Genomic DNA, 15,171 nt, shown 5'->3' on the forward strand with positions numbered 1-15,171 from the left:
TTTGCCACCATTATAACCAAAAAAAAATATTTCAGCCTGATCTTATGAAAATTATGTGATTGTGACGACATTTTGGCAATATGATATTATGTGGTTCATGACATGTATCGTGGCCATTTTGAGGTGAAATGTCCACTGTGTGGTGCTAAAAGTGAGTTAAATGTTCTCCCAAACAGATGCAGTTTTTAAGGTTAATGGTTTATTGAGTTTTAAATCAACAAAACGGACCACCCTAACCTTAATTTTAAACCTAAACCTAACCGATAATGTCATAAAAGCAAATGTGAGATGAAAAACACAATTACTTATGCAACCATGTCATTTTGTAGTGCTTATATGACACTTTCGACTCACGTGTCAACTTACATGCTCTTCGCATGCACTTGAACAAACTTGGAAATGTACTTGTTTATGTAATGCAAACTGCAAACATTAAAATGCATCACCTAACAAGTAATGCGCTATAGTAAACATTTTTAAATGACATAAAACAGCATTCTTGGAGGAACAGAGCAAAAAGTAAGTGTTTAATAATTTTATGAGGGGTTGTTTTTTTCTCGTGATTTGTGTGAATGAGAATAAAAGTCATTAGGTGGGTTTCCACCCAAATGTTTTCTTTTTTTAAAAGTGTATTTAAAAAAAGATTAAATAAAATAAAAATAAAAATACAAAAAAGTGAATCGTTGCGCATTTCCATCCACTACGTCCTGCGCACACATGACCTCCTCACACACGCGCTCTTGACATGCACATCCACTGTTGTTGTTTTTACCTTCATCTCCTGATGTTTAGCGGTGATTACATCTTCTAGGGCTTGTTCTAGACAGCAGCGGCTCAAATGTTAGTGTTGCTACCTTGTGGACCCACTAATTAGTGCAAATAACTCCAGGCGCAAGCGCATTCTGCGCATTCAAATATGTTCAACAATCATGCCACGGTCAAATTCACTGAGATCACATTTTTTTCCCCATTCTGATGGTTGATGTGAACATTAACTGAAGCTCCTGACCTGTACATGATTTTATGCACTTCACTGCTGCCACACGATTGGCTGATTAGATAATCACATGGATGATTGTTGGTGCCAGATGGGCTGGTTTGAGTATTTCTGTAACTGCTGATCTCCTGGGATTTTCACACACAACAGTCTCTAGAATTTACTCCGAATGGTGCCAAAAACAAATAACATCCAGTGAGTGGCAGTTCTGCAGATGGAAACGCCTTGTTGATGAGAGAGGTCAACAGAGAATGGCCAGACTGGTTCGAACTGACAAAATCTATGGTAACTCAGATAACTGCTCTGTACAATTGCTATAATGCTATTCTGAGATGCGGGTTGGCACTGTTTTGGTGGCACGAGGGGACCTACACAAAATTAGGCAGGTGGTTTTAATGTTATGGCTGATCGGTGTGTGTATATATATATATATATATATATATATATATATATATATATATATATATATATATTGTGTGTGTGTGTGTGTGTGTGTGTGTGTGTGTATGGGGGATGTGGCCACTATACTGTATTTCTGCCAGGCAACCTGGAACAAATATCTGAAATATAGACAGTTGCCCAGCCTAGAGGGAGATAACACATATTAAAAAAGGACCCCTTGGGCTTGGTTCAAGCTGTGCTTTTGAATGTATTGTATAATTTCTCAAAGGATCTTCAAGGGAAGATCTCTTCAAGTTTGCCCTTAAACATTTTAAAAATAACTTTATCAAAAAAAAAAAAAAAGACTTAAGAGTAAAAAGTTGGAAGCTGGAACCTCAGTGTGATATGTCGGTAAATTAAGTAAGAAAAAGTGATTTAAAAAACATCAGATGCCCCAAAGAAAAATGCGGGCTTATGGGATCTCTTTTTCCTCAAAAGAATAAACCTACAGTGTCCCACATTTTCTCTCTGCTCTGCTATTATCCAGGATTATCTTCATCGCATCCCTCATTTAGTAAACACAACTTGAGCCAGTAGAGCTTTACTAATCGACTGTGACAGCTAGTAAATTATGTTAAAAGCAACTTGAATCACTTGGTCAAGGGCCAGTTAGTGTACAGTATTATACCTGAAAAAAGCTTCTGCGAGGGAGTCATAGCAGTAAACTTCCAGTAAATATACCACACTAATGAAGCTTGTAAAGCAACATAAAAACAAAATATTGCTTTCATTACTTTCTTGTTTGGGAGAGTGTGTGGTCTAGCAAGTAAGCTGTTCAGACATCCTTTTGTTAGAGTTTATAAACAGCACTGAATTACTGTTAAGGAAGGTATATTGTGTTGCACATACTGCATTTATCATGATGTATTATTTAGATCACTTTAAATCTTCAGTTTATGTCTGTGTTTTGCCTTGTTAACTTGAAAGCATTATCCATGAATATTCCAGTAATTGAAGTTGTGCTCACAGTGGCAACCAATGTTTTCTTATTGTAACTCTGGTAATGATTATGTCAGTGATTTTAGTGATAATATAAAATAATAATTCAGTAAAATTGTTAATAAAAGTCTACGTTTAACAAAACAAACATATTGCCTTATTCGGAAAGACTATTTGATCCCAGGTGTAAAAAGCACCTGCCTTATTTTTACTAGCAAAAAACATAATTCGAACTTCCAAGGAATTGTGTAGAAGCAAGGAGATTTGGATTTATACAAATTGTAAATTTCCTGCAAATTTTAAATCACAAATAGGTCACTGCTAAATTTCCTGGCCAGAGGAACTACATTGTGCTGAGTCCATACTGTATGGTAATGTATTTATTATGCACATAATTCTTCAGGTTATTTGAAATTCAATGGCGTGCAATACAATCGGTATGATATTCCATGTGCTAGATAGATGTCTGCATGATGTAAATTCATGCAACCTCATGATTGCTGTAGCTGGTTCAACCTGGTCCCACCCTGGAGCTTAGAAATGTCCCATTTTTTCTGAAGTTGCTCCTAATGTGGAGTGATGGTTTGGACTTGCAATGTTCCTGCTGGCACTGTTACAAGGCTGCCCTCCTCATGCATAATATCCATGCATTTGCACAATGGAAACATCTTCTAGCAGTAGCATTGACTAACATGGAGAAATGGAGGGGCTTTCTGGATGTATCTTGTTAGATTAGCATTCATATGTACTGTTCAGTGCAAGCAAACTGAACAAACAGTTGCGTTTTTGTAAACTATATCATTATGATCACACAGGAAGTCAATATGTTGCTACAGAATGTTCCAGTACCCTGGCATTGAGCCCATTATGCAGAGTTACTGACAAGAGGCATCTCCCACCAGAGATTTTTGTATCAGTTCAAGTGTGTTTACCTTTCTCCTGCATTGCGTTAACAGCTCCACATAGCATCATACACCCGGTTTCACGTCCTGCATTGAAACCGTCTCGGTTACTATCATGACCTCTGTTCCCTGATGGAGGGAACGAGACGTTGTGTTGATGTAGTGACACTAGGGGTCACTCTTGAGAGCCCCGATCACCTCAGATCTTTGAGAAAAGGCCAATGAAAATTGGTGAGTGGAATTTGCATGCCACTCCCCTGGACATACGGGTATAAAAGGGAGCTGGAATGCAGGATTCATTCAGGTTTTGTGCTGAGGAGACGAGACACTGTCCCGGCCATTTCAGCAGCTAGTACAGTGTTGTGGCAAGAGGGACACAGCGTCTCGTTCCCTCCATCAGGGAACGGAGGTTACGACAGTAACCAAGATGTTCCCCTTCTGTCACTCACTCGACGTTGTGTCGATGTAGTGACACTAGGGGTCCCTATGGAAAAATGCCACGACAGCTGAACTGTGTTACGTGAACTGCCAATGCAGGTGCAAGTAACTCTACAAACACAGCGACCGGGGGCAGAGAGAGCTCTGCCCAAAGGAGATGCGGGTCCGCCGACAGGGAGACGTACCGCGGAATATACATCACAGGGGTTACCAGAGTAATTGGCACCTGTGGAGCACCTATCCCAGTACAGGGCATATTAGACACTGTAGTGGGGCTGGCTGCGAACTCCTCCGCCGAGTTCGCAAACCATAGGGCTAGGGAGGAAGAACATCCAGGGTCCACGACTTCATGAACTCGACTGGGGGTAAAAGCACATGTTTTTGCCTCAGGGGAGCGGAAAGGTACTATACGCAAGTGATACACCTGGCCAGCTGTTCCGTATTACCGAACTCTACTTGTTCGTACCTGAAAGAACACGGGACGAAACCGGCTCAACCCAGAGATTGTAAAATCTTGTGAAAGTATTGAGTGTTGCCCAGCCTGCTGCTTTGCAGATGTCTGCTAGAGAGGTGCCATTGGCCAGAGCCCACGAGGACACCACACTCCTTGTAGAATGTGCTCGAACCCGCAATGGAGCGGGCATGGCCTGGGTCTGTTAGGCCAATGCAATGGTGTCCACGATCCAGTGGGCAAGCCTCTGTTTGGAGACAGCATTCCCTTTCCGCTGTCCACCAAAGCAGACAAAGAGCTGCTCAGAGCATCTAAAGCTCTGCGTGCGATCCAAGTAGGTGCGCAAAGCACGCACTGGACACAGCAATGACAGGGCTGGGTCTGCCTCCTTCCGGGACCTGATCCCTGAAGGGGGTCGTGGGAACCTTGGGCACATAGCCCGGTCGGGGTCTCAGGATCACGTGAGAATCTGCCGGACCGAACTCCAGGCAAGTGTCGCTGACAGAGAACGCTTGCAGGTCCCCCGCCCTCTTGATGGAGGCGAGCGCAATCAGGAAGTCCGTCTTTAAGGGGAGGGCTTTCAGCTCGACTGACTCTAGCGGCTCAAATGGGGCTCTCCGGAGGCCCAGGAGGACCACGGTGAGATCCCATGAGGGGAAGAGGCATGGCCTGGGAGGATTAAGCCTCTAGGCACCTTTGAGGAACCTGATGATCAGGTCGTGCTGTCCAAGGGACTTACCGTCAACTGCGTCGTGGTGAGCTGCTATAGCGGCTACATAAACCTTCAAGGTGGAGGGGGAAAGCCGCCCCTCCAGCCTGTCCTGCAGAAATGAGAGCACTGACCTGACTGTGCATCTCTGGGGGTCTTCGGCTCGGGAAGAACACCAATTCACGAATAAGCGCCACTTTAGGGCAAAAAGCTGCCTGGTAGAGGGAGCTCTGGTTTGAGTGATTGTGTCTACGACTGCTGGTGGTAGACCACTTAGACCTTCGACGTCCCATCCAAGGACCAGACATGGAGATTCCAGAGGACTGGGCGCGGATGCCAGAGGGTTCCCCGTCCCTGAGAAAAAAGGTCCTTCCTCAGGGGAATCCGCCAGGGAGGTGCTGTCGCGAGGAGTGTGAGGTCCAAGAACCAAGTCTGAGTGGGCCAGAATGAGGCCACGAGGGTGACTTGTTCCTCGTCCTCCCTGACCTTGCACAGGGTCTGTGCAAGAAGGCTCACTGGGGGAATGCGTATTTGCGCAGCCCCCGGGGTCTGAATAAGTGGCGGCACAGCAGCGTGATAGCTACGCGATGTGTGCCGCGGCGCCATGCCCATCTCAGGACTCGAGTCTGAAGCCAGTGCTGAAGCGGTCTCATATGCATCAACCCGAGCGGCGTGACTGCCGCTGAGGAAGCCATATGCCCCAGTAGCCTCTGAAAGTGTTTCAGTGGAACCACTGTCCTCCACCTGAATGACTTCAGGCAGTTCAGCATTGACTGCGCGTGCGCGCTTTTGAGGCACGCTATCATTGAGACCGAGTCCTACTCCATGCCGAGAAAAGAGATGCTCTGAACCAGGGAGAGCTTGCTCTTTTCCCAGTTGACCTGAAGCCTTAGACGGCTGAGGTGCCTGATCACCAAATCAATGGTGGGGGGGCCGCATTCATGGGGCCCTGGCTGTGAATGCTCGGTGTCTGGCGGCCGTGACAACGGCGGCTGTGAACACTGATTATGTGATCCAAGGAGTGAGGAAACCGCATCTTTTTTGACAATTTGGGTACCGCAGCCCATTCGGGGTGCAGCGAACAAAAAAGAAAAGGAACAAAGGATTTACCTCCTGGCCCTCCAACGGGGGATGGAGTGGTCTGGATACCAGCTCCGTAGCAGATGTCTTGCTCCCTGGGTCGTCCATCTCAGGGGCGCTTAGGAGCCTTCCGGGTCCTCGTGCCGGCCCGAGAGACGGGGGGCATCAGCTTCCTGCGGGAGGCTCTACGCTGGGGCCGAGAGCTAGGCCTGGGCTTTCGCCGCAGCAGGGGGACACCATCGGCGAGCAGACGGGGTCTGGGATCTTGAGTAACGCCAGGGCAAGTTGTGCTGGATGGCCTCCATCTGCTTTTTCACCGCCGAGAACTGCTGGGCGAAGTCCTCAACGGTGTCGTTGAAATGTCCAATCTGGGAGATGGGCGCGTTGAGCGTGCTTTGTCTGTGTCCCTCATCTTGACCAGATTTAGCCACAGGTGGTGCTCCTGGACCACCAAGGTGGATATCGCCTGCCCGAGTGCTTGCGCCATGACCTTTGTTGCCCGAAGGGTGAGGTCAGTTGCCGAACGCAGCTCCTGCAGCACATCGGGATCAGAACTACCCACGTGCAGTTCTTTTAGTGCCTTGGCCTGGTGTACCTGCAGGAGGGCCATGGCATGCAGGGTGGAGGCGGCCTGTCCAGTGGCACTGTAGGCTTTGGCCGCCAGAGACGACGTAGTCCTACAGGCTCTGGAGGGGAGCGCCGGACGATCCCACCAGGTGGCGGCGTTTTGCGGGCAGGTGCATCGTAACCTCCTGATCCACCTGAGGGACCTCCGTGTACCCGTGGACCTCCCCGCCGTTGAGGGTTGTGAGAGCAGATGACCCCAGAAGTCTGTTTCGGGCAGCGAAAGGTGCCCTCCACAACCTCGTGAGTTCATCATGCACCTCCGGGAAGAAAGGAACCGGGGCCGTGAGCGGCGCCCCGAACCCAGGAACCAATCATCAAGCTGCGAGCACTCAGGGGAGGCTGGAGGGTTCCAGTCCAACCTGATTTTATACCCGTATGTCCGGGGGAGTGGCATGCAAATTTCTCATTGGCCTTTTCTCAAAGATCTGAGGTGATCGGGGCTCTCAAGAGCGACCCCAAGTGTCACTACATCGACACAATGTCGAGTGAGTGACAGAACGGGAACATGAAGTAATTGCATTTGCATAATTAATAAGCAGTGTGATTCAGAGGTTCCATTTTCTGTTTTATTTTTTTCTCAATTCTGTTTCAAAGTTTAATTGAACTTTATTATAAAAAAAACTGTCTAATCAAATTAATTCATATAACTTAAATGAAATGAAAACAGAACCATTTTTGGTAATACTTTATATGAAGCCCATATTTATAATGCATTGTACAGGCATTGTTCGAATTTCTGTAAACATAGAAATTTTTCACAGTGAAATCAGTCTGACAATATAACAGTGAGGGTTAAACTGAAGTATCTCATCGAAACACGGCGTTGCACAACATTGCTTTGAATAAGTGCTATATTTCCCTCACTCAGTGTATGCTTTAACAGACAACATGCCAGTGTAATTGTTATGCCATGCTCAAATTTCTCATTTTCTCACAGGGATTTTCTTGTTGAAAGCATCAGAGCTGGTGCAAAGGCCTCATTTGCATATTAGATTGTGTGTTTCTTTGTTTGTTTGTTAGGCTTGTTTTCTACGAAACATGCTCCGGTTGACTGATGCTGTGACAGCCCTTGTTTGCAAGCTAAAGAAGTTAAATGTGCATCCTGTTAGAAATAGAGGACAATCTTTAAGCATGTTCCACCACACTTGGATGATCCTGCTTCTCCTGTATGGGGTCTGGGCTTTAGCCCTCTAGCTATGTAAGGCTCTTTAAGAACATCGGCTAAGATCTGCAACAGCTTTTGGACTGGGGTCCACCTGATTCCACCCTATATTAAAAACAGAGCTGGAGTTTGAGTCTTAAACAAACATTTATAGACAGAGTCAGTGAGTTTTGTGCACCTACAGTAAGAGTTGGAGTGAGTTCAGTTTAAAATATCAGGGCTACATTTAATCTAATTTATACCATGGCTTTGTTGAATTCTTAATTCGCCATGTTCTATCTGAAAAGAGCACAACAGTGTCCATCCACTTTTTTTAACTGTCTTGGTTCTGGAAGTATTTTTCGATTTAAGCCATGAACCAAACCAACCTGCTCCAAGGTGAATCACAACATTACAAACTTTGATTTCAAGCAAAAAATAAACAAAAAGTATTTGAAAATCAGACAAAAAAGATAAAGGTACAAGGCTGTGTGCTAAATGTCTTTGAGGAAATGAACTACACTCCCATGAAGCATTGCAAATGAAGTAATTGAATTAAAAACGATGGAAAACTATAAAACTATTCATTTATAGATATTGATTATAAGTATAGAAAAAATACATTTTAAGTTTAGAGATCGACCCGATTGTGTCATTGTGTCATGGGAGTGGGCAGTCACTGCAGAGCTCTTTTGGTGTGCTTTGTTGCCACGATTCACTCATTGGTGGATCATTCTGTGCAAGATCATGGGTAGTGTAGTTATTCACCACAAATCCCACAATTAAACAAGTTTATATATATATATATATTGGGATTGGTAATATATGTACCATTTTTAAAAAAAACATGAGTGAGCAGGCAAAACACATTTCTTTTATTTCTTATGGAATTCATATTCAACTGTAGGTTATGACAGAATGGCACAATCATAAAACAAATATGGCAACAAAGAAAAAAAATGAAATGACCCCTGTTCAAAAGTCTGCATACCCTTAGTTCTTAATACTGTGTACTGCCCCCTTTAGCATCAATGACAGCATGCAGTCTTTTGTAATAGTTGTCTATGAGGCCCCAAATTCTTGCAGGTGGTATAGCTGCCCATTCGTCTTGGCAAAATGCCTACAGGTCATGCAAAGTCTTTGGTCGTCTTGTATGAACCGCACTTTTGAGATCTCCCCAGAGTGGCTCAATGATATTAAGGTCAGGAGACTGTGAAGGCCACTCCAGAACCTTCACTTTTTTCTGCTGTAACCACTGGAGGGTCAACTTGGCCTTGTGTTTAGGGTCATTGTCATGCTGGAAAGTCCAAGAGCGTCCCATGTGCAGCTTTCGTGCAGAAGAATGCAGATTGTCTGCCAGTAATTTCTGATAACATAATGCATTCATCTCGCAATCAATTTTCACAAGATTCCCCGTGCCTTTAGAGCTCACACACCCCTAAAACATCAGTGAGCCACCACCATGCTTCACAGTGGGGATGGTATTCTTTTCACTATAGGCCTTCTTGACCCCTCTCCAAACATAGCGCTTAGGGTATGACCATAAAGCTCTATTTTGGTCTCGCCACTCCAAATTACAGTGTGCCAGAAGCTGTGAGGCGTGTCAAGGTGTTGTCGGGCATATTGTAACAGGGCTTATTTGTGGCATTGGTGCAGTAAAGGCTTCTTTCTGGCAACTCGACCATGCAGCTCATTTTTGTTCAAGTATCATCGTATTGTGTTCCTTGAAACAACCACACCGTCTTTTTCCAGAGCAGTTACCTGTGGTAACCTCAGTTCTCCTGAGGTTATCTGTGGGTTTTTCTATGTATCCTGAACAATTCTTCTGGCAGTTGTGGCGGAAATCTTTCTTGGTCTACCTGACCTTGGCTTGGTATCAAGAGATCCCTGAATTTTCCACTTCTTAATAAGTGATTAAACAGTACTGACTGGCATTTTCAAGGCTTTGGATATCTTTTTATATCCTTTTCCATCTTTATTAAGTTCCATTACCTTGTTACGCAGGTCTTTTGACAGTTCTTTTCTGCTCCCCATGGCTCAGTATCTGGCCTGCTCAGTGCATCCACATGAGAGCTAACAAACTCATTGACTGTTTATACACAGACACAAATTGCAATTTAAAAAGCCACAGGTGTGGGAAATTAACCTTTAATTGCCATTTAAACCTGTGTGTGTCACCTTGTGTGTCTGTAACAACGCCAAACATTCAAGGGTATTTAAACTTTTTATCAGGGTCATTTGGGTGATTTCTGTTATCGTTATGATTTAAAAAGGAGCCAAACAACTATGTGATAGTAAATGGCTTCATATGATCACTATCCTTAAAGAAAAGATCAGTCATATTTTCAAAATCAATGCCAAAATTTCACAATTTCTGTCATGGTATGCAAACTTTTGAGCACAACTGTACACCGATCAGCCACACCATTAAAACCACCTGCCTAATATCGTGTAGGTCCCCCTTGTGCTGCCAAAACAGCTCTGACTCATCGAGGCATGGACTCCACAAGACCTCTGAAGGTGTCCTGTGGTATCTGGCACCAAGACGTTAGCAGCAGATCCTTTAAGTCCTGTTAGTTGTGAGGTGGGGCCTCCATGGATCGGACTTGTTGGTCCAGCACATCCCATATATGCTCAATCGGATTGAGATCTGGGGAATTTGGAGGCCAAGTCAACACCTTGAACTCTTTGTCATGTTTCTCAAACCATTCCTGAACAATTTTTGCAGTTTAGCAGGGCGCATTATCCTGCTGAAAAAGGCCATTGCCATCAAGGAATACCGCTGCTATGAAGGGGAGTACGTGGTCTGCAACAATCTTTAGGTAGGTGGTAAAGTAACATCCACATGAATGTCAGGACCCAAGGTTTCTCAGCAGAACATTGCCCAGAGCATCACACTGCCTCCGCCAGCCAGCCTGCCTTCTTCCCATAGTGCATCCTGCTGTCATCTCTTCCCTAGGTAAACGACGTACACATGATCTAAAAGAAAACGTGATTCATCAGACAAGGCCACCTTCTTCCATTTCTTCATAGTCCAGTTCTGACACTCATGTGCCCATTGTAGGCACTTTCAGTGGTGGACAGGGGTCAGCATGGGCACTCTGACCGGTCTGTAGCAACGTAGCCCCATACGCAGCAAGCTGCGTTGCACTGTGTGTTCTAACGCCTTTCTATCACGGCCAGCATTACGTTTTTCAGCAGTTTGTGCTACAGTAGCTCTTCTGTGGGATCGGACCAGACGGGTTAGCCTTCGCTCCCCATGCACATCAGTGAGCCTTGGGCGCCCATGACCCTGTCGTCGGTTCACCGGTTGTCCTTGCTTGGACCACTTTTGGTTGGTACTAACAACTGCATACCGGGAACACCCAACAAGACCTGCCGTTTTGGAGATGCTTTGACCCAGTCATCTAGCCATCACAATTTGGCCCTTGTCAAAGTCGCTCAGATCCTTATGCTTGCTCATTTTTCCTGCTTCCAACACATGAAATTCAAGAACTGACTGTTCACTTGCTGCATAATATATCCCACCCCTTGACAGGTGCCACTGTAAGGAGATAATAAATATTATTCACTTCACATGTCAGTGGTTTTAAAGTTGTGGCTGATCAGCGAATACATATTAGTGCTGTCGAAGTAATAACGCGTTAACGCAAAACTCGTTTAATGCCACAAATGTTTTTAACGCCATTAACTCGTAAAATGACCCTTAGAATAAACCGTAGTTCATGAGAAGCGTGTCAGTTCGCGCAAACGCCGCTAATGTCATGTGCATTGACTGTCGGGAAAACAGATGGTGGAAGACATTATGCTGATACCTGCACCAAGCATTTTATCAATGTAGCACAGCAGTAGAGCATGCCCGCAAAGCACAGATAGAGCTTGGAACTTTGTAACATGACTGCAGCGGCAAGACAGCTGCCATTTGAACACCGGTCTTCCACTGCGAGGCGTGTTCCGAAAGTTGCGAGGCGTGGTGTAAGCGTGAAGTGAAAGTGTGAGCGATCGTCTGTGTTCTGCAACTGCTACTGGGTTGTTGAATAACGTATAACATGCCAGTAAAGGCAGCCGGTGGAGTTTCTGGTGCCCCCCTAGGGAGCTGGTGCCCTATGCAGACTGCGTAATATGCGTATAGGGAGCGAAGGTGGGCCTACTGATTACTGGCTAATGGAAATCCTGCTGCTGTCTCCAAGGTTCTGTCACAGTGTCTGTTTGATAGTGCACTAACCAATGGAGAAGTTGGAGACATTGCTGGAACCCTGCAGGTAATCTACACTGTCATTAACCCATTTAATCCCACCGGTTACAACTGTGACCAGGGACTAAAAGGAGTTTTTGATGTATTTTGCACAGAGTTGTCAATTGTAAATGACAGTGCATGCTTTTTTGCATGAGTGGTGCAAATAGTCACATGACCAGAGCTATTTAATTCCACTGTGCTGGAAAGATTATGTTTGTCAAAACTCATAAAACTCATAAAAAGAACCAAATAATACAATTACATGTTTGAGTCCACCATGACAGTTGTTGATTGAAAGAAGAAATCCACTCTAGCTCCCCTTGTGGCAATGCTGAGAATGAAGCACGTACTTGCGCTGGGTTTTGAATTGAGAGCTGACACATTTCACAATGTAACGACTTGTGAAATCGAGCTTGCGTAGCAAGATATGTCTGTGTTCACGTACTTGCGTAGAGTATGTTTGGGCCTTAAGTGTGGTTTGTTCTCTGTCTGTATAAGATGAGCTTTGCCGAATTTTGCTTACTGCCCCCTGGAGAAAACAGGTGGTACTCCATGCTTAAATTGCTCATATGGAAGGAATATTCCTTATTACGGCCCGGGGACACGACTAATTGCAGGGAAAAAAATTTAACACATTATTTTTCATAGAATTAATTGCACTGAATTAGCATGTTAAATCAACAGCCTTAGATTTTTTTTTTTTTTTTTTTTTTAAAGCTTAACAAACAGGTCATAAGCAATCTTCTCTGTTTTATGACAAAAAAATGGCTACCTACATGTTGGTTACACCACAGTTTTTAAAATATTAATAGTATTTTTAAATAAAACATTTTTATTTTTATTTATTTTTTAAATTATACTACCATATTATTCTGCACTAATCAGGCCAACATTTAATCTTCAAGAATTTCAGTTTTTTTTTATTTTATTTTTTTTTATACAGTCTCCGGACAGTTACACCACATGACAATTGTTACTTTAACCCCCAGAAAAAAAAAAAAAATATCAAAATGACTGAATGATAGAAGAAATGTACTGTATTAAAGTAATTATTATTATTATTATTATTATTATTATTATTATTATTACTTATTTATTTATTTTTGTGAATTGCATTTGTAATGTATTTTTGAATAAATTAATAGATCTGGACAAAAAAAACAAAAAAAATGAGCATCATGTCTTTGACCCATAGTGCATTTCAGCTGTGTTTAGGTTTGGCTGTCTCTCTGCATAAGCCACACAAGGAACAACCAAAAAAAAAACTCATTTGAAAGTGTAAATAAAGCCATGGATGATATTTTTATTTTGACAGCAACATATTTTGTATAGGAACGCCACATGAGCTTTCCCTTGCTGATTTTTGGAACTCAAACTGCACGTCTAGCTAAGTGTGATAAAAGACTCCAGGCGCCTAGAATGACAGCTGATGGAAATGTATCTCGCACACAAAGAGAATGTTTACTGATGTCAATGAGAATCGGAAATATCATCTGTCCAGACCTGTTTTCCCTGAATGAGGAGTTAACTACAGACAGTGGAGAGGACAGCGAGTGGCGAGTGTTTAAAAAAAAGAAGAAGAGGAAGAAAAAAAACTGACTAAGAAGAAGTGAAAGGAAATGGGATTCATTCCTCAACCTGCCTATCTGTCTTTTTGTCTGGGAGACACTTTCCAGCTGTCTGTCAGTCCAACAATCGGAACGTAAATACCATTTAGTGTTTATTGAACCAAGAGCCCTTGCGTCAGTGTTCTCAATCTAGCCTTAACTTCTACTTAACATCTACAGGACTAAGGAGACAGAAATCAGACCACCCATGACAACCGAGTAAGGTGTGCTTGAGAGGAAGAGGGAAGAGGTCTGTCTGTGTGGGGGGGGGCAGCAGATGCCATATGGACAGTAACATGTTAGGCTCTGTTGCTTTAATAAATTGTTGTTGACACTGCCCTCTAGAGATGTGTGATAACGCATCAGTATCGCAGGTCCCAGCTTTTGCCACACCACAGGCAGTGTGGCCATTTCATCTCTAGCAGAGTGGTTCCATGCTCAAGAGTCTGATGCACTATCTTTGGGGCCTCACGTTTTGTTTCTTCTTTGCTCTCCCCTCAGAGAGGTTTACCAAGGATATTGTCATAACTGCACAAGCACACATGTGATTGGAGGAAGGACTAAGCAGGGCAGGGAGTATCTGAATGACACTGTGGCACAGCTCAGTCAATAAATATGCAATAGGGTGTACGAGTGCATAGCTTTTCTCTTTTCTTTCTCATTCTCTTATTAGGTTTCGACAACACGTACATAAGCAAATACACATTCAAATGATGTTTACATTCACAGCTCACCAGAAATGACTATAATGATATATACATTTGAGCATCCCGACAGTATTGCGTGAGAACTCGCCCTCTGCAGTGTGGGTGAACATGAATACAATTATTCCACACAATAGAGTTCAACATCCGGAAGACCTTAAACCACCTCAGGTATGTGTTTGTACACCCACATCTCTTTAATTAGCACTTGTGGCAGGTTCTGTTGGAGAGTTTTGAAATACATTTTCTAATGTGTGCCTTTGATTGAATTTCAGAGCGCCTGCAACGAGGTCTTGACCCCAGAGTATTGCATAATATTCTCATCCTTGCTTCAGTCTTCCTTGTGGGTGTTGTCAGAGGCAAAATTAGCATTTCAGTAATATACACCCAGCACAGGTATAATGTAAGGCGGTATGAATTGTGTGCAAATGTGAAATGTGTGGGAGTGCCAACAAACTGTCTCATTCATGCTAAAGTCCCATATGGCCACATTCAACCACTGAATCACCACAACCTTTACAGTGATTAAACAATGCACTTGGCACAATAATTTATCTACCACCTAAGACTGTGAATCCTGTGTGTCCTTTGTCAGAATACTATGTTGTATAATATTATGAGGCCAATAAAATCATTCTCACTATTTTTATATGATACATTCATTATATAGGTCCACAGTTTAGGCCAGGACAACCAAGTTTATCCTGGGATAAATATACAGTATATATGCACTCACTGAGCACTATTAGGAACACCCGTACAACTACTTATTCATGCGATTATCTAATCAGCCAATCGTGTGGCAGAAGTGTAATGCATAAAATCATGCAGATACAGGTCAGGTGTTTCAGTTAAGGTTCATATCAACCATCAGAATGGGGAAAAAATGTGATCTCAA

Source organism: Myxocyprinus asiaticus, chromosome 35 (assembly GCF_019703515.2).
Source record: "Myxocyprinus asiaticus isolate MX2 ecotype Aquarium Trade chromosome 35, UBuf_Myxa_2, whole genome shotgun sequence".
NCBI lineage: Eukaryota > Metazoa > Chordata > Actinopteri > Cypriniformes > Catostomidae > Myxocyprinus > Myxocyprinus asiaticus.